General features: G+C 31.6%; 1 protein-coding gene and 1 non-coding gene across 9 annotated transcripts in view; both read left to right on the forward strand.

The window, feature by feature from the left end:
• The window catches only part of LOC106679133 (small conductance calcium-activated potassium channel), a gene marked incomplete at its 3' end in the record, with an annotated part of 993,499 nt that overhangs the window by 303,788 nt on the left and 670,197 nt on the right, over positions 1-19,514 (forward strand).
• On the forward strand, positions 767-839 carry TRNAV-AAC (transfer RNA valine (anticodon AAC)). Its single transcript has one exon. It is a non-coding gene; the product is annotated as a tRNA-Val (tRNA).

Here is a 19,514-nt window from a genome sequence, read left to right on the forward strand (position 1 = left end):
TATATACATATATACCGGCTATTTCACTATCTTGTTTTGCCAGGATGGCATTATAAAAATGGTTGCCGGGTCCGCTGCAGGCGGTGTCAACAGTGATGGCATATGTTTGCCTGGATGCTCACTAGGAATAGGGAGGGGCTAACATTGACTACACAATTCTGTTGCAAAGTAGTTCACTTTTACATTATTTAACTAAGTTTGGGTTATTGGAAATAGCAGGAAGGAAAATACAACCAATTTTAGGAATCGTCCCTTAAGACCTCCAGGGTAATGTTTATGAGCAATGAGAACATTTATACTAGAAACCATTCTCCCTGTAAAATGGGGTCTAGTATAAATTTTCATATATATGTAAAAAAAAGAAATAACCAATAATTAGTAAACTACGTAATAATTTGTGTCATATGTAAATTAAAATTAGTCTGAATTGATCCCAAGTGTGTCAAAAAATAAAGATTAAGTGAGTACAAAGCTATGTATTTATAAAAATAAATATTATTATTTACATGTTACATTTTAAATATTAGCCCTAGTAAGATTACAAAAAATAAACTATTGAAACCTTTTAATGGATGAAACAAAAGAAACTAAAGTTTAAAGGTAATTTTACATCATGGTTTTTTATAAATTTTAGATTTTATTAAGTAACAATAAATTAGTTATTTAGTCATTGTTTGTAATAATAATAATAATTAACATATTGATAATATAAATAAGGCACTAATGATAAGTTGTATACCTTTGTTTTATCCAATTTAAGCCGTCGGTTTCCGTGGTGTAGCGGTTATCACATCTGCCTAACACGCAGAAGGTCCCCAGTTCGATCCTGGGCGGAAACATTTTTTTCTTTGTTAGCATTAAGAATATTTGTTTATATAATCTGACTTTTTGTAATTGTAATTTATTTTTAAATTTTCAAAATAAAAGCTGTAGTAGCTGTAAGTAATAGTGAACCAGAAATAATTAAAACTCTGTTCAACATTAAACATTATTTATCTGTAATAATATTGAGAATATTTTGTTATTATTAATTTATATGAATTACCGAATTAAAATATATTTTAAAAAATATATAAATATTGAAAATGGCCTAAAATTGATTACCTTGTATTTCTCTAATTAAAATGGTAAATATTATTTTGGGGGGAATCAATTTATAGAAAGATTTTTTTAATTAGTTGTTGTTATACTTACCTTACATAAATCGCGTTGTTTTTTTTTCCTCGTCAACATGATTTATTTTTTTAAATACCAGAATCGAAATTTAATGTGGTATCAATTAAAGAAAAATTCTTTGCTAAAAAAGATTGATTTTTTGTATTGACCAATAAAAAATTAATATCGAGAAACTGAAAAGCCTAATACATGCAATACTACTTTAAAAAAAAAGGGTAACGTATTTTTTTTTCGTAAGATTGGTTTGATGATAGTTTTAAAGGTATTCATCAATAACACATACTGGCAACGTTCTTGGACTTTCAACAAGCGTTTGAGAAGGTTTGGCGTTGAGGTCTCCTATACAAACTAAATAAAGTAGTGACTCTGAAATTCTTGTGTGATATTCTAAACACGTTCTTCAGTAGTCAAATATTTACTATTAGAACAAATTACACCAATTCCACAATCAAACAAATCCATGCTAATAATCCGCTAGGTTAATTTTTTTCTCTCATTTTCTTTAACATTTATCTTCATCACATCATTCAAACAGCTATGTTTGCTGACGACATAGCAGTTTTTTCTCATCACAGTGGCACAAAAGCCAGATATATTATAGACTCACGTAGATGGTCTTGAACAATAATAAATTAATGATCTGTTTCAACTTTGAAATATGTAATTTAAAATTTTTTAATTTTAGACGACCATCAGATCCATCTAATATAATTCTCAATGGTAAAAATTTGAAATTGCATCCTTCCAGTAAAGCAGTAACAAACATACCATCTGGATGGCCACCTCACCTGGAATCTCCATTTGAATATTAAACCAAATCAAACCTATTACGTACGCCACTGCTACCAATAGTCAACAATTCATTTTTATAATCTCATTATTCAGGATTTTAGAGGTGTTCTGCATAATTTTTGGGGAACATAACAATTTTAAAATTGTAGTTTAGCCCAACGTTCGCTTGAGTTCCTTTCTGAAGGGGAAACGCCTTAAACTACTACCCTTATTTATAAAACAATATTTTGGGCATTATCGATATACTTTTAACTTGCGACGAGGAGATCCAACCTCATTTCAAAAACTGAAACCCAGACTGATGCTAAACTTTCTTGTTCACCTATTTTTATTATTATTATTTTTATTTATTTTACCAATTATATTAATATTCGTTGTTTTTATTTGTTTTGTTTTTTTCATTCTTTAGTTACATAACGATTATTATTATTTATTTTCATAAGCTATATAGATTTTTTTTTTCATTTTTCGTGAAAAAAAAAATCAATATAGCTTATAGACTACATTTTAAAAAGTTGGTTGGTCCCTGGTTGTAAGTTTGGGTTCAATGACACATGCTTTATGTAAAAAAAAATTTTTGGGTTTTTGGGTTTCATAAACATTAAAAAAAAAATAAATAAAAGAGGAATTATATAAAAAATTATAAATATTCCTTGATATATCTGCAGTAAAGAGGTACGTTATTGGCTATTGTAGTGAAATATACCTTTGAGCCCAAGCCTACTAGCTACTCGGGTCACGAAGAGAATCCATTATTTCCTAAAGACACCTCAACAACAGAACAACAGCCACCGGGCTTCAGTCTTCCTTCACCGCAATAAATTGTACAACAGCCGGTCCAGGAATCAATAAGGATTGTTTTTCCTTAGGTTTCACCTTTGGATTAGTATTTTTCTTCTTTTTATTTAATTTTGTTTTATTATTATGACTTCATAGTTTAATTTATATCATCGATTTAATTTTTTTTTAATCCAATTATTGAGATAACTTTATTGGTGTTTTTATGTATTTTAAAACTTGTTATATATTCGAAATATATGACTCAGACAATAATATAAGCAGATTAGGTACTGAAGAGAGGGGTGCAGTGTACTCGAAACGTCCAATATATAAATAGATAAATTAAGCATAATTGCGTTTTAATTTTTGACCTGAAAATAGAATAGGAGGATTCAAAAGGTATCATTGTCTATTTTGTTTTTAGTTTTATATTAAATATATTTATATTTTTTATACATAAAAACTTCTGTATTGCTAGTTGCTGGAATTGGGAGTCTACAGGCTTGTAAAGATTGAACATGTTCTCTCATAGGGATGACAGAAACTAGCTTATCTAACATTTAACAATGGGATTCATTGTTCCTCAACGATCAATCCTTGTAGTATTGCTAGAGCTGGCTGGAGTACTCTTCATATTGTGTGCCTAAGAATCTAGTTTGCAATGCAGATTTTTCCATTTTAAATAATTACTTTGTCTTTAATATTAGTTAGTTTTATATTATTGTATTGTGAGTTTTTGTTTTTATAAGATGCTTGCCTTACATTTGACACTAATTCAGATATTTTTGTTTTTTTGTCTGTTTATGTATTGAAATTTCTGTTTAGAAAAAAGTGTAATTATTTGTTAGAATTGAGGTAAATATTTAATTTTATTTTAATAAAAAACTCTGGACTTCTGTGATAAGCAATGCAAATAAATAAAATCAAGACTGGAATGAGTTTTGTATATATCACAGTTAAATTATTTGCTATTATCTATACATTTTTCATTTTATTTTAAAACTTCCTATCTTCTTAATGAATAAAAAATGATAAAAATAAGTGCTAAAAAAAATATTAATTATTTGTGAAAAATTCATTTGCCGAAAATATCTAGAACGTTAGTCAAGGTTCGATTCGTTTTTGACTAGTTGGTTATTGTTAGCTGACTTCAAAATAGAATGTTCTTAGTGCCCTATGTTTACTCAATTACCCATGTTTTGAACAAAAGATGGAAGAGTTTAACAAAATACTTTGAAATACTTGAAAACTTAATCGCCTTGACGAACTTTACGATGGAGTTATGGTTTGGTATGCTTAGTAAGAAGCACAACACAGTATGTTCAGTAAAAGTCATTTTCTAGATTTGTACTTCATTTGAATCAGAAAAATCTGATGTGTTGGACCTATTACACAACTTTTACCCACCGTACTTTGAATTGAAATAAATATTATTCACAATGGTTAAACTTTTGTGAATAATATACGGCAAATTTTACAAATACGCTATCCAATTGACGGATCGACTAAACCTAATTTCAACAGTTTTTAGAAAAAGTATTTTTAGTATTCGAAAAACAGGAAACATCTCAAATAGACATTCCACATGAAACTACTAAAATATGTATAGGATATTAATAATATTAGGTTGTTATATATGAAATGTTGGATTTTTTTTACATGAAAATATTTCTCTTCCTGTTTTCATTATGTTTTTGTTTTTAGCATAAGCTCATTTATATGCGTACTCATAGAGTCATATTTCAACAAAGGTGATTTTCTCATAAGCATTCCTTTTTGTTATTTTTTTTAAATTTTGTACCCATATGAGTATAAACTTGGCAATAATGCTGCAAAAGCTGTACACAATATAAACCAGGTAACATTGGTTTGAAAGTAGGTATAGTTGTTGTGGTGGGTATAGAATGTATTACAGTATCGTATAGTATTAGGGTATAGAAATGTTATTACAAAAATGGATTCAGGGATTATTAAAGGGTAGAATGCTCAGATATTCTTTACAATATAGTAATAATTCCCCTTATGTAACTGTCCGAAAGAGTCAGGAAAGATAATTACTTAGCAGATTACGTTCTCCTGTTTTTGGAATAAGAAGACATCAAGCGACAAACATACGATCCCATGACATCTGAAATTCTGCTTAGGAACCCCGAGCCTGGTCCCATCCAATCTAGAAGACAATCCTATCTTCTGCCCCTAGTGCCTCTTAAACTCGGGGAATAAAATATTTTAACCTCTTTGAAACATTAAAGCTGTGCTACTCTACTCTCTGCAGCTACTATTAAGAATTTAAAGCTTTTGTCCCTAAGGATTAAAGGCCTCTTTTTCTTAGGGTCTTCTCTGCTTTCAGATGAATTAATTTATTATTCGATGAGTAGATACATCAGACGTCCATTCTTTTTTATAGTTTGATCTAGAGGGTACTGAAAAATCCATTTATGAACTGAATTAAATAAATGAGTTAATAATAAAGTAAATTAAATAAATCCCATCAGATCACTTTTACAATCCTTTGTAAACCTCTGCACTCCTGCCCTACTTTATCTTTTTTAATATCCCACTAAAGTCTGAGTCTAGCTTGGAATCCCCGTACTAGACTGTGGGTTGACTGAAATAACAAACTGCTTGTAGATTCCGATTACTATAACACCTACTTAACAAAGGCTCTAAACTAAAAATATTTTTTATGATGATCAGACCTATTTGGACATACGGAATTGAACTTTGAGGCTCCAACAAACCTTTCTCCCGTATCCAATTCTTCCAATCCAAAATCCTTGATGCTTCTCACTAATAAAATCATCCATAAAGACCTCAACATCCTATTCGTAACAGATTTGGCCCGAGTTTAGATATGCCTCTTTTCATTCCAAAATCCTTGCCCACAAAAACCCATTACTTATTTATTTCTCATCTTTAACAATCCTCCGAGGCGTCTGAACAGAAGAGGACCACTGGATCTTCTAATTTAAAGCATTGATTGAAGTACCACTATTGGGTGGTTCCTTGCTAAGATTATCATGTGCTTCTGGAACTTTTATATTTTTTGTTTTTTCATACAGTTTGTAAATTTTAATAAATAAATGATTTTGTGTTTCCATGATTGTTATGACAGCAATCAGTTTTTATTTTAACTGACTAATTAATTTCAACTTACAGTAGGGTGGTAATTAAATGTTGTGTAATACCCAAACCACGCGAGATGTTTTAAATTGTATCTCATCCTTTTAATTTTATCTTTCCGTTTTGTTCTTATTTACATATTTCATCCTCCTTTCATTTCCTCCTATATCACCATTGTTACATAATTTATTGTTTTATTCTAATAAAAATTTAGTGTATCAGTTGTATAATATGTGTTAATATTTTTATGCATACTATTTGATTTTTTTTTACCTTATCAACCTTTCATTTTTGTTAGTATCGTATATATGTTTTTTGTTTTATGAAGACTTACCTACAACGTAAACCGAAACGTCGGCAAATATTTAACACTACATTTTATCATAGTATGATTAATTGCTATTTTCATTTTCAGTGACCGTTTCTGCAAACAATTATCTCCTCAATTTTATGTTTTTATTTCTTTAAGGGTGATGGGCCAGAGATAAATCACTTACACAAAGTACTTGTTCTAACTATTTCATGCATTATATTTAAATCTGATCCATGATTTATTATGTATTATTATAAAATTATATCTGCATATTTCATGTGTGTATAATTTATAAATATTTTACCATTAAATATTATATAGCAGCATCTATTTATGGTTAGCAGATTGTGGTATTAAATACTTAACTGCTACCTGGCCTAATATGTTTGTACCTGCGCCGGTAGGTGCCAGTTAGGCGAGATTCTGTTGTGAAGAACACTCACTCACAGCGAGTGAGTGTGGGATGGAGTTTTCATATTTTTTTGTGTTTTTTACTTATGCTGCATGTCGGATTGTGCAAATTCAGCAAAATTTAATTTCCAGTAATATGATCATTATTGTGAATTTCCTTACAATTTATAATAACCAATTACTTCATTCATTACTTATTTATTATTTTGTATCTGAAAATAAGTTGAGACATAAGTAATATATCTCTGGATTGATGATCCTGTTTCTTGCCAATATTCTACTGGTCCTTGAACTCCTCATGGCCTGACGTTAAATATCTCTACCTGGTAAAGGAGTGGGCGGGAGAGGTTCCCACAGTAAAAAAAAAAAAAAAAAAAATGAAGAAGAGCATTGGTGGATCCTATTTGAGATATAGGCCAGGAGAGAGCACTAGATCTGATTGGATCCGGTGCCCTTTCTTCTCTCATCTGAAATCTGTTCTTGTCTGCTTTGTACGATAGCATCCCTCATGTTTTCGTAATTTGAATTTTTTTTTTCATCAGTTTCGTATTATTGTTCTGCAATTTTCTTTTAGTTAACATATATTTAATCAAATAAGTATTTATTTATTTTTTAATTAATTATATTTGTCATTACTACTGCAATTTTTTTTAAAATAGCAATTTATTTCTATTTTAGTCAGCATGTATTTATTAATATATTGATTTATTTATTTTTTGTTGATATATATTTATCAACATAATGTTTTATTTAACTTTTTATTGAAACTATATTTATTAACTTAATTATTTATTTTTAGTTTACATATAGTTATAAATATAATGATTTATTTATTTTTTTAATTAGTATATATTTGTTTACATCATTATTTTCATATTTTTTTTATTTATTACATAGTTAGTTAATGCATTATTTATTTATTTTTAATTTACATATATTTAATACTATAATGATTTATTAATTTTTCAGTGAGAATGTCTTTATTAACACAGTGATTTATTTATTTTTTAGTTAGCATACATTTATTAACATAATGATTTATTTATTTTTTAATGAATACATTTATGAGAATGATTTATTATTTAGTATAGATATTTATGGAATTATTTCATAGTTCATTTTTATCTATTTTTTATTACTACTAAAAATGAAAAACGGAAAATTTTTTCAAATAATCTAAATTAATGCTAATTTTGAAAAAGTATTTAGAAAATTCGGTATTTGATTCCTACTAGAATGTTTTAATCAGGATAAGAACTATCTGAAATTAAATATCGTTTCATTTTACATTGATCTTACAAGTTTAATAAAAATCGGAATATACAGTGACATTTTCAATAAGTCAATTTTAGCCAAAAAGTTGGTGCAATATCTCAAACATATAAGTTGTTTTTTTTAAATTTTCTTTATTGACATTTAAACTGTATTTTGATGTTCCAATCAATAGGTAGATTCTCCACATGTTTGTATCATGCCATTTCATAACAAATATTAAATATACTGGGTGTATATATTTTAATACAGTTAATTAATATCATAAAGAAATTATATTAAAAATATACGCAATAAATAAATTTGTTGTTAGTTATATAATGGTATGATACCGACATGTGGAGAATCTACCCATTAAAAGAACTCCAATTAACCATTTAATAAAATTCAGTTTTGCGCAACGTTTCGTTTTTGAGGTAATTCCCAAAAATGTCCAATAGGATAAATAAAGCAAATAGTATTTACTACTAGATATGTGATATTACTGTGGGATAGGGGGCGTAGGTACGGATATCAAGCTCCATATCATTAAAGTAATATATCTTTCAACACTATTATATGGCAGTGAAAGTTGGGGATTACGGCTGCCGAAATGTGATTTTTGCAAAGAGTATTGGGCAAAGCTATAAGAGATAGGATATGGGATGAAAGAATAAGAGAATAACTTCCCCTTATTAACAGATCCCCGCAGTAAAATCAGTGATTGAACACCGACAGCTCCGATGGTATGGACACGTCTGTAGAACGGGGGAAGACAGAGTGCCAAGAAAATGTATGGAGGCTAGGCCGACTGGTAGGAGACCACGAGGCAGACCTAGAAGGAGTGGAATGGAACATATCCTACGACTAGGCCTGGAAAGAGGACAAACGCTGGCTCAAATGACGATGCTTGCCAGGGACCGAGATGTGTGGTCCAATTGGTTAGAGGTTCCTCCACACTGAAAGGCACTTAAGGAGGATGAGAAAGAAGAAGAAGACGTTTCCATAATAATATTTCGAACTGATATTTCATCCTTTGCGTTCTTGGGAAATTTACAGAGACTGATGATGAAGCTTAAATCAAATGGAGTTTTCGTACTTAGGAATCACAATGCTCAAAATGTATATTGAAGAATGGTCTTCATGCCCCAAAATATAATTTTATTCCAGAACTCATGCTAAAACTGGTAGATGACAGATTTGTAATCCATAACTGTAAATCAAAAAAACAAAGCTTATAAGACCAGGCAGTCGAAATATGCTTTTTGAAAATGTATTACCTGGATATGGGGTCAGCTGATAAAATTATATAAGTATATTTTGTTTAGTTTGGGAATATATTAAGAAGAAAATTTCGTTGCAAGAACCACATGAGAAGTAAAAACGGAAGTTATAAGAACATAAGGATTACACATGAAGATCTGGAAGGAAGGATTCAGCGAAGCTTACGACAAGAGAGATGTACGATCTTTGGCCTAAGAAACATATCCTGGGACTTGAAAAAGCAATGTTATGTAAAGGACTTGATTGCTGAGCACGTTGAGGTCAGGGTCGAAGTGTGCTTGGTTCAGATGGTTGTGCATTCAATTCCCATCTGGGACGATCAATATTTATTTATCCGCGGTCCCATCCATGTCAATCTTTACGTCATTCTTCAGGCGCTGCATAGTTTCTCAATGCAGGACTTGAGATATAAAAAAAGGCTAAGCTATGAATGACAAAAACGAAGAAACGGGATAATCTCCATAATGTATTTACTTTTCAATCCATCCTGAAGATTTAAGCATCGAGGTTAAGGAACTTTAGCATGACTGCTCCCCGAATGCAAATAAGTTTGGTCCCATTGCGGTTTAACTCGCCAAAACCGACGCACTTAACGTATCAACGCTAATTTTAGTCACGATTTCGCATATTACACTGTATTCGTGACCTCCTCAACGCTGCAGTCTAACTATTAAATTATATACGGCAGTCTTACATTAATTTTCGCCATATTATTATCGATAGGTGGTTGGCATGCGGAACCACCCAGATAACTTTAAAAACGGCTCTATCAAGTAGTTAGAAGACCATTACAATATGAAATTATAGATGATTTAACAACTTGTCAAAATTATACCGATAGAAATATTTTTAAATTATGGTAACGCTTATCGGGATTTAACTTATAATTATCTTGTTCATTGGCAGTAACTTATTATTTATTTGCTTAATTTTTAGGTGCCGTATACAACTACAGGGTTAGAGGCTCCGTATTCTGGATTTCGTGGTTACATTTCTTGGTACAAGTTGTTCTCCTTTATGAGCCTAAAGAAATTCTTCCAATTTTCTGGCAGTAAGGCTTGACGTTGTCCCCGGAGGCCAAAAGACGTTCTTGATGATTCCAGACGCGAATAGTGTTCCAGGTTATACTCCATCGTCAGGGTACATTTACAACTATAATATGTCGGTGAAGGACTTCTTTCAAGAAGGTATTTGTGTGTATCTCCGATCTTGAGTCGGGTTATACTGGATTGTTCACTTCGATTTTCGATAATTGGCGGTAGAGGTTGGGTATCACCAAGTATTGTCTTAATTTTATTTGTTTTAGGTATCCTGGACCAAAAACAGCGCCATACTTCCTTGCGTTAGGTTAGAACCGATTTATGGTAATCATACAGCGCCAAGTTACAATCAGGCACTGGAAATAGGGTGCATGCTTCTTTGGTAGCTGTGTCAGCCAGTTCGTTTCCCATTATACCTGCAGCATGACTGGGGACCCACAGGAAATTTACTTTTTATGTATTTTTTTCATTAAAGTTATGATGGAAAAAGCAATGGGGTTGTGCGAAATTTGAAAATTTTGAATAGCCTTGAGGCTGGAGTAAGAATCACTACAGATCACAATGGAGCAGCTAACTCGGTGGAATACACTGAGAAGGTGGGGGAAGACTGTACAGATGGTTCTGGACGGATCTGAATCTGGAACTACTGAACAACCAACATGATTAGAATATTTTGACCCATCAGTGTAGATACATGTACAGCCCCTGTAGCTAGAGAGAAAATTTAAAAAAACATTGCTTGAGTACTTTAGGAGGGTTAGATGATTTATCGATGGATTCTAAGGCGAAATCAAAATTGGCTATTTTGTTTATCCATGGAGGTAATGGATTGGGGAATAATAAGTATAACTTTGTTTGGGAGCGATAGAAATCGGATAGGGTAGGAAAGCTGGAGAGCCAACTAGGTAATCTGTACCCCGAAATATCAATGTCTTGGGTCGTTTTGAGACGACCTAGAAATTTCAGCAAAAGGTAGTGTCTGCGTAGTTCTAGTGGCCACTCTTGGGCCTCCCAGAGTAAGCTGCTGATAGGACTAGTCCTGAAGGCCCCGGTAGCTCTACGGATCATAGCATGGTGTACTGAGTCTAGCTTGTTAAGTATTTTCTTTGAGGCATCCCCATAAACTTCGCAGCCGTAATCAATCACCGGCCTTATTAAGCACCGATATATCATGAGCAGATGGGCCCTGTCACATCCATATGTTAAATTGGAAATTACTTTTAGAACATTACATGTTTTCGATACCTTATCCACATGTAATTTCCATGACAATCTAGAATCAAAGATCACTCCAGGGTATCTAATTGAATTCGGGTTGTTTAGGTATCGGTTTCCGAGACATACCGTAAGTGTTTGAGGACATCTCTGAATTCGGCAAAAGTGGACTACGAATAATTTAGACAGGCTGAAACTAAAGCCACAGCTTGCAGCCCATATTCCAGATTGTTTAATGTTTTTTGCATTACAGATTGACCGAAATTGACTTCGGTAAGTCAGTAATAAAGCAGAATGTCGTCAGTATATAGTGCAACATTGACCGGTTTTTCTATGAAGTTTCGTATATCATTAATTGCAATGTTGAACAGTGTTGGGGTTAAAATAGAGCCTTGGGGTACACCATTAGGCCAATCAAATTTGTCCGGAAACACTGAACCAGTGCGAACGTTGATGTTACGATTGATCAGGAAATTTTGTATCCCCATAGTTGGCAGTAACTTAAAGTAAAGTTTGTAAGGGTTCTAATTCTATGATACACGAGGCAAGTACCGTTTTTGTACTGATCATTATATAAAAATTTTTTTTTTTTTTACTTTATTGGAGAGAATCCAAACAATCTGTCACAAATTAAGTACATTAAGTATTAGTGTTCAAATATTCATTCATACAATATATAAAATAATTGAAGAATACAATTTTTAAAAAAATATGTAAAGTTTAATAATAGGACTCACTAAATTAAAAAATGAATAAAATCAAAGAAATATTACCATGATTTCCATAACAATTCCAAATAAAAATATGAATCTGTATCAAAAATATAATAAAATAAAACATCAAATAATAATTTCAAAAATGAATAGGCAAGGCAAAGAAAATTAAATTTAAGTAACAATAAAATAAATACACATTCATACCTTTATACAACATTTACATTTTGCTGGGGAACTGCGAGCCAAGCATTGCTACCCCTGTGTGAAAGACAAAACAGGGATGCAAGAGATGCCAGCGCTTCTATCCCAGTCGCGTCACTGGAATTGAGGTCAAGCGGAGACTTAGTGATAGTGAGCCGCATTGTGAACTGATCAAGCAGATGTTTTTACTTTTTGTACCCTCTTCCTGGCCATTTCTTATATACGGGGAGGCGGTTCATCGCACAGATTACCATCCTATTTTTACAAGAGTGGAAAGGTCAAGTTTCCATTCCGTGAGAATGCCACGAACTATAAGTTAACCCCAGGTTGGATTAGAACCGGCGCTGTAGCAGTTACGAAGTTGTTTAGGTGATCTCTCAACTCCCTCTGATACAAATGACCTATTTTTACTGAGCGAATCGTCAATGATTCCAGAAAATAAACACTTTTCAGTGAATGATCAAGCCAGCTCATTTTAGCGAATCATGAATTATTCTCGCTCAGTTTATGTTTTTATTGACCCAGATGGAAACACCAGTGCGGTTAATTACCATCTCGATCCCCCACCTACGCACTCGAGCGGCCCCTTTCACTGAATTATGAACGGTCTGCCACTTTTCAGTTAATAAATCATCCTAATCTGATCCTTAGGAAGAGCCATTTTTCCATCACAACCCCTAAAGATTTTCTCATAGCACAGGTAGTTATAGCTAAAAGATCTTCCCCTTATCAACAAGAGGCTTTCTGACAAGCATGTCGAAGACCTAGTTGCAGTAGACGTGGAAATAATAGTTATTACAAATATAATAATGATTATTTAAGATTCGTGAATGATTACATAACAAGGGCTCGAGAGTACTTGATTGAGAAAATTTAGGTTCTATTTCTGGTTAGTAAATATTCTTAACGAACACGGGAATCTTGACATGGTAACTCAAGGATTGCCTAAGTCCTTAAAGAAGGAATTGAGCCAAAATAAATTATAATTGCAATAAGGAAAAAATATATATCAACTAGTTTTAACCTGTTAAAATAAAACTAAAAGCGAATAAATACCTGTTTCGGCTCCCTTTATTCAGTGAAATTGCAATATAAATTTATTTTTAACTGCTTGAAATTTTAAATTTCATTAGTACTTTCTTGATTCAATTTTGTTGCTAGGGTTAATATTAATATTACTATACATTTAATATATTATTCTGTGTTAATCACTTCATTATTATTTAAGTTAAGTTTATACTAAGGACTGTATTTTTTTCTATATGCATTAGGTAGGAATATTAAATACTATTTTAGAAAGATATTCTATTTTCGTTATTTTATTTTACTATCATGTACAATGTTTTTAATTTCTTTTTATTGAAACATAAATGGTATTTGAGATTTGATTTATTAAAAAAATAGTGGTTAACAATTATTCTCGCTTGTCTCAGAATAAATATTTCTATATTATTCACTGTAGTAACTCTTTCACTTATTAATTTTCATAATAAGCATTTCAATTGACGGATCGACTTACTCCTATTTAGTTTTCAGAAAAGTACTTTTAGTAATCTTTGCAAAATTAAAAAAAAAAATTCAGCTCACTATCACTAAGTCTCCGCTTGTCCTCAATACCAGAGACGCGACTGGGATAGAAGCGCTGGCATCTCTTGCATCCCTGCTTTGTCTTTCACACAGGGGTGGCAATGCTTGGCTCGCAGTTCCCCTGCAGAATTTAAATATTGTATAAAGGTGTGAATGTGTATTTATTTTATTGTTACTTAAATTTAATTTTCTTTGCCTTGCCTATTCATTTTTGTAATTATTATTTGATGTTTTATTTTATTATATTTTTGACGTGACAACGTCTTATAAATCATTTTGCGGGATGCCATGTTAGAAAAAGTGTCCCGTAACGGAAGTAGATTGTGGGGGAGGTAATTAGTAGTGTAGTAGTGGGGGTAAGAGGATTATAGATGCTGAGAGTCATGCAGGCAAAAGTGTCCCGTAACGGAGAAGGTAGTGGTGGGGATGGGTAAGAGTGAGGTGGTGGGGGTAAGAGGATTATAGAGTATACGTTGTCACGGAAATATGTCGCCTACACGGGCACGGTTTTTGATAGTATATACTGTATGTAAGTATTGTAGAAATTTAAAAATATGATAGTTCAATAAAATATACATTTTACTTTTAAAATTTGCCGTTATGCAACGGGCCTTGAAGAGAAAATATTTAAATAGAAATTGACGATTTTCGGAATGTTTGTTTTAACATTTGGGTTTAAACAATTATTGTAGTTTATTTGTGTGAGACAATATTTATTTATTTATTTTTGAAGTATGTTTGGTATTTTATTTTGTGAATATTTCCATATTATCAAACAAGACAGCATTTTAAGGAGGTAAATTGCCTCCAGTTGATGAAATCTGGGATTCATTAAGCCTATTATGCTGCGGCTAAACCCAGCGTTGGTGAGCCAATATCCGGACAGACCCCCGGAAGAGGGAGTTTAAAAAAAAATTATCAGAGAGGCTGTGACCTGAATAGGGCACTGGGGGGCCGAAATTAATATAAGTTCGGTCTTTTAATAAACCTGCCCTCACAGTGGTGGCTCTGTGGTCATTGCATTCCTGCCCTAGGGACAGATCTATGAGAGTAGGTGGGTCTCGGGGGGAAACTGCTGTCCAGTAACATGATGCCTATACGTCGATGAGTATGAGAGAGGAAGATAACTCTGAAAATTTTCGTTTGAAAATTCTACTGTAATTTTTATCAATTTCTTTAAGTTCGCTCATAATGATTGAATTTACTGGGATATTAGTAAAATAAAAACAAATAAGAAAATGATGTTGGCGTCATATACGTATTTCCTTAAATACTTTGTAAGTAGTTAAATTAAATTCCATTTTAAATAATTATTTTTTATTTAATTAATTTAAGTTTATGTAAATAAAAGAATTATTTGAAAACAGTTAAATCGCATATGTTTTATCTGAAAACAATAATTGTTTACTTAATAAAATAAAATAATTATTTAAATAATCATCTAACTAGGGCAGTTTGATAAATTCCACGATTCATATTTAACGTTTTATGTAGTTAATATTCCATTATATCATAGTGTTGAAATTGTGGAGCGTTGTGCAAAAAATTAAAATTATTTTCAAATTTGTAGTCTGTCACAATCCAGCCCTAAGCTATTCAAATGATTATTTTTCCTTTATATCTTTTCTCATTGATGTATTTTGTGAAAGCAAGGGTTTTAAAAATGTGATTGTTTTCATATCGACAGTGATTATTGATTTTTAATTTAAAGTTTAAACTATGTTTCCTTGGAGTGCCACCAATGGGTAGTTTCTCTACATGCTTATGATATCACTTCAAATTTACTTTATTTGTATTTACTTTATTTATTTTATTTTATGTACAGTTGTAAATATCAATTTATAAAATAAAATATGCTGTTTCCGGTTTCACATTTTAGAACCGGTTACACCATCACAGGTTAAACCACGATTTCTTAAATCTTGGGTAAAATCAATAATATCTGCAGCAGAAATGTTAACCTTCAAATTTGGCGGTAAACTTTACCGGCCAATGATAGCCAATTATACTGACATTTAGAGCAAATTTACGTTTGAGTTGGTAACCATACAAGGAACCTTCCATAGTTCCAGTTGTATCTGTTATCTAGGGAAGGTCTATTGTATTATTCCGGTCCTTTCCAAACTAAGTAGAATGGATTTCATCGAGATAAACGATTTGACTGAAGACGGAGACTTCAAAGAATGAGTTCTACAAGCAATAATAAAAATGAAATTATTCCGTTCTCGATTAAATCATTTTTTACAGTAGTAGGATGAATTTTTTCAGGGAATTCAAAATTTCCTGTTAAATCAATTTTAAATTTAATTGGACCCACAAGTTCTAACATTAGTAGGAATTGCTGAGTTTGGCAGTTTTTCTCAGTTACTCCAGTTTCAGGCCACCTTGTTAACCTGGTTAACAAAACTGTACTCTAGAAACAGGTCACTGAATTACCGGAGTTTTACTAAACTCTTGCATAAATCCAAGTTCTTCAAATTTTAGTTTTACCAGAAAATGATGCAACCAGCCCTTAATATTTATGTAAATGTCGTAACGTGTGTAAATCTATTTTGTCAATAGATGAGTTGGAATTTCAGATATACACAGATAAAATAGAGTTGGGTATAAACATAGACCTTGTGGAACGCCATCATTATGCAAAAGTATGTAGGACTACTTTTTTTCATTTGTATGCAATAACTGGATAGAAATGAATAGAAGATACAAATTTTTTAATTGGTACATACCAATTACATCTTGAACCCAAATTATAAGGGAACCTTTTGGACTTATCTCTGTGTAGTATTCTGACGTTTTATTGAAATACAAATGCAAAAAATAAATAAAATAAAATGATTCTACTCTAAGTTGGGTCAAAGATTGTGTGAAACAATGTGGCAATGGATGGAGGTTGTAATATTAGTATGTTGTAATTGTATGTGTTGAACTAATTACATGTTCCTTATTGAGGGTAATATATTGGTTGTTGGTTTAACAAACTTACACGGTGGTTGGTTATTGGCATGCTGTAATCGTGTTAGCTGTTCCCAGTGTCACGCTAACTTCGTCTCGTCGCTCGATATTACAAATTGCTTTTTTTTTTTTATTTATTTCTCTCTGTCTCATTCCAAACAGAAATACTACCTGACCTAGATTAGATCTAAATTACATACCCGTTTAAAGTTATAAAAAAAATATTTTTTGTATCTACTAGGGCCATCCAAATGTGAGTTCTCCTATTTTTATTTTCTTAAATACAAAAGTCAATTTATTTTTTGTAATATTTACATCTTTCTGAAGTTTTGATATTGATTTATATTTCTACTTAATTGGTACGTTGATCGATATAATTTTGAAGGCGCTGTATTCCCACATCGAACCAGTCCCTCGCCATACTCTTTAGAAAACGGTGAACCGCATTTTTCTAAGAGCTCAATCGTCTTATGTACAAAAATGAGGGTGTCAGAAAGGTTTAGCAGACATAAAGCCCGCGGAAATTCAATCCAACACAGTCCTTTAATCCAAAACAGGTCGTTGGCAACTGCGTTTTGGGGCACGAATGGGGTTTTGTTGGGTAACTATATGACTTTGGGAGGCTGCTAGTACCACAATAAAAGTGGAACATCACCACTCACCCTCCCTACTGCACCGGCCTGGCACTGTGTGAACATTTGGCGATATAGCCCCGACGTCGAGATGGAAAATGATGTTTTACACATGGTGGAGTACCGGTATAACATGAACATCCATAAGCCATTACAGCGCTTCAAAAAATCCGTCGGCTGATACGGCAGTTATGTAGATAAATAAACAAATGTTCATCCTTTAAAGCGATATCCTTTAAAATGGATACTTTATTTTTAGGATGGCCCTCGCATTTATTAAAATCACATTTTGATACAAATTAATATCAATTTTATTATTGATTGTATTGATAGTACAAATTAATCAGTTTGAGCTTTTGACCTATTGTTCACAATGTTCTGAAGTTCTAATAATAATTATACTAACACTCAGCAATTCCATCCCTCTAATAGCTAGTAGCACGGTCTCTTGGTTTCCCTTGCTTCAACTATGGTTGATTGATTAAAAACAACTATCTATTGGGTTATAAATGAAACTGGAGAAACACATGAATTGCTACATATGCATCATCCGGTTTCCCAGTAGTGTTGGTAGAGTTGAACTTGGTTTATCCAACTTTCCGATGATAACTCTCCTTTAGTGTGTTTATTTTTCTGGTATTCAGAATAAAAGACTTAGGTATTATTATTTATTTTACTTGCAAACTTAAAAAAAAACTGCGTGTAAATCGGTAAAGAACCTAATTATAATTAAGAAACGAACATTTAATTTTTATTTATATGGATGATTAATTTATAATAATTGGTGAATTATCACTATATGATCTCTCAGTTATCCATATTTAAATTATAATTTTTAAAAATAAAAATAAAGTGATGTTACAATTAATAATAATTTGTGAATTATCACTATATGAACTATCAGTTATCCATATTTAAATTATAATTTTTAAAAATAAAAATAAAGTGATGTTACAATTAATAATAATTTGTGAATTATCACTATATGATCTCTCAGTTATCCATATTTAAATTATAATTTTTAAAAATAAAAATAAAGTGATGTTACAATTTTGAACTAAAATTTAATTATTCAATGGAACTTCCTTCTTCCAGGAGGATGGTTTTGCTCTCGACCTGTACCTTGCGGTTAAAGGCAACCTTTGTGGTTAGAGAACTGAGAACTGATTTATTAAGCAGAGATGTGCAGTTCTGTGAGAACTACTTCTGGTTAGGCCACAGAGCAGAGATCAAAGGCAGCAACTAAGTCCATGTTGTCACGGTCAACTGCTGTGTCCTTTAATTTAGTTTCAATCTAGGATACGATTTCATTATAACTTATATCTTCAGAATTCACGAATAAGGGGGAAACTTTATCAAAAAATTCATCTTCAATAACAATTGTTTTATTATTATAATTTATTTATTGATATTTTCAACTGTGTTGAAAATATATACACCAAGCAAATGCAATGTGAGTTATACAATGTCGTGATACAGTCATTTGGAGAATCTACCTATTTATGGAATTCCAATAACGTTTCTAGAGGAGAAGATCACGTGGCCAAATTCTTATCAGACGCCTAGAAGTATTATTGGGTAATGAAGTAAGGTTAGAACCAAGTGTGTTTGGGAGTTTACGGACTTTATTATGGGAGGATTGGTATCTGGTTTTGTACAAACTTATAGAATATTGGGGTCCTAATGGTTGACTTATAAAAAAATTAATACTGAAAATTTTAAATCATCATAGGTTAAATCTTAGCTAAAAAGGAAAATTTAAACGCAAAATCCACCTATGAAATTTTGAGATAACATCACTTCCATTATGAGTGTAAAAACTGTCTTGAATCAACAAAAATGCCATGAAAAACCAAGAAAATTTTAAAATGAACTTGATTTATTTTTATTTTGAAAGGGAATCCATATCAATGGTTATTATATATACTTGATAATAGCATCTATTATATCAGATTAATTATTTAAGTTACAAATATTACTTGATAGTTAAAAATAATATAATTATAATAATGAACCAGTGAATGAATAAAATAAAATA

This window comes from Halyomorpha halys, unplaced genomic scaffold (genome assembly GCF_000696795.3).
Source record: "Halyomorpha halys isolate HHAL.00 unplaced genomic scaffold, Hhal_1.1 Scaffold178.1, whole genome shotgun sequence".
NCBI lineage: Eukaryota > Metazoa > Arthropoda > Insecta > Hemiptera > Pentatomidae > Halyomorpha > Halyomorpha halys.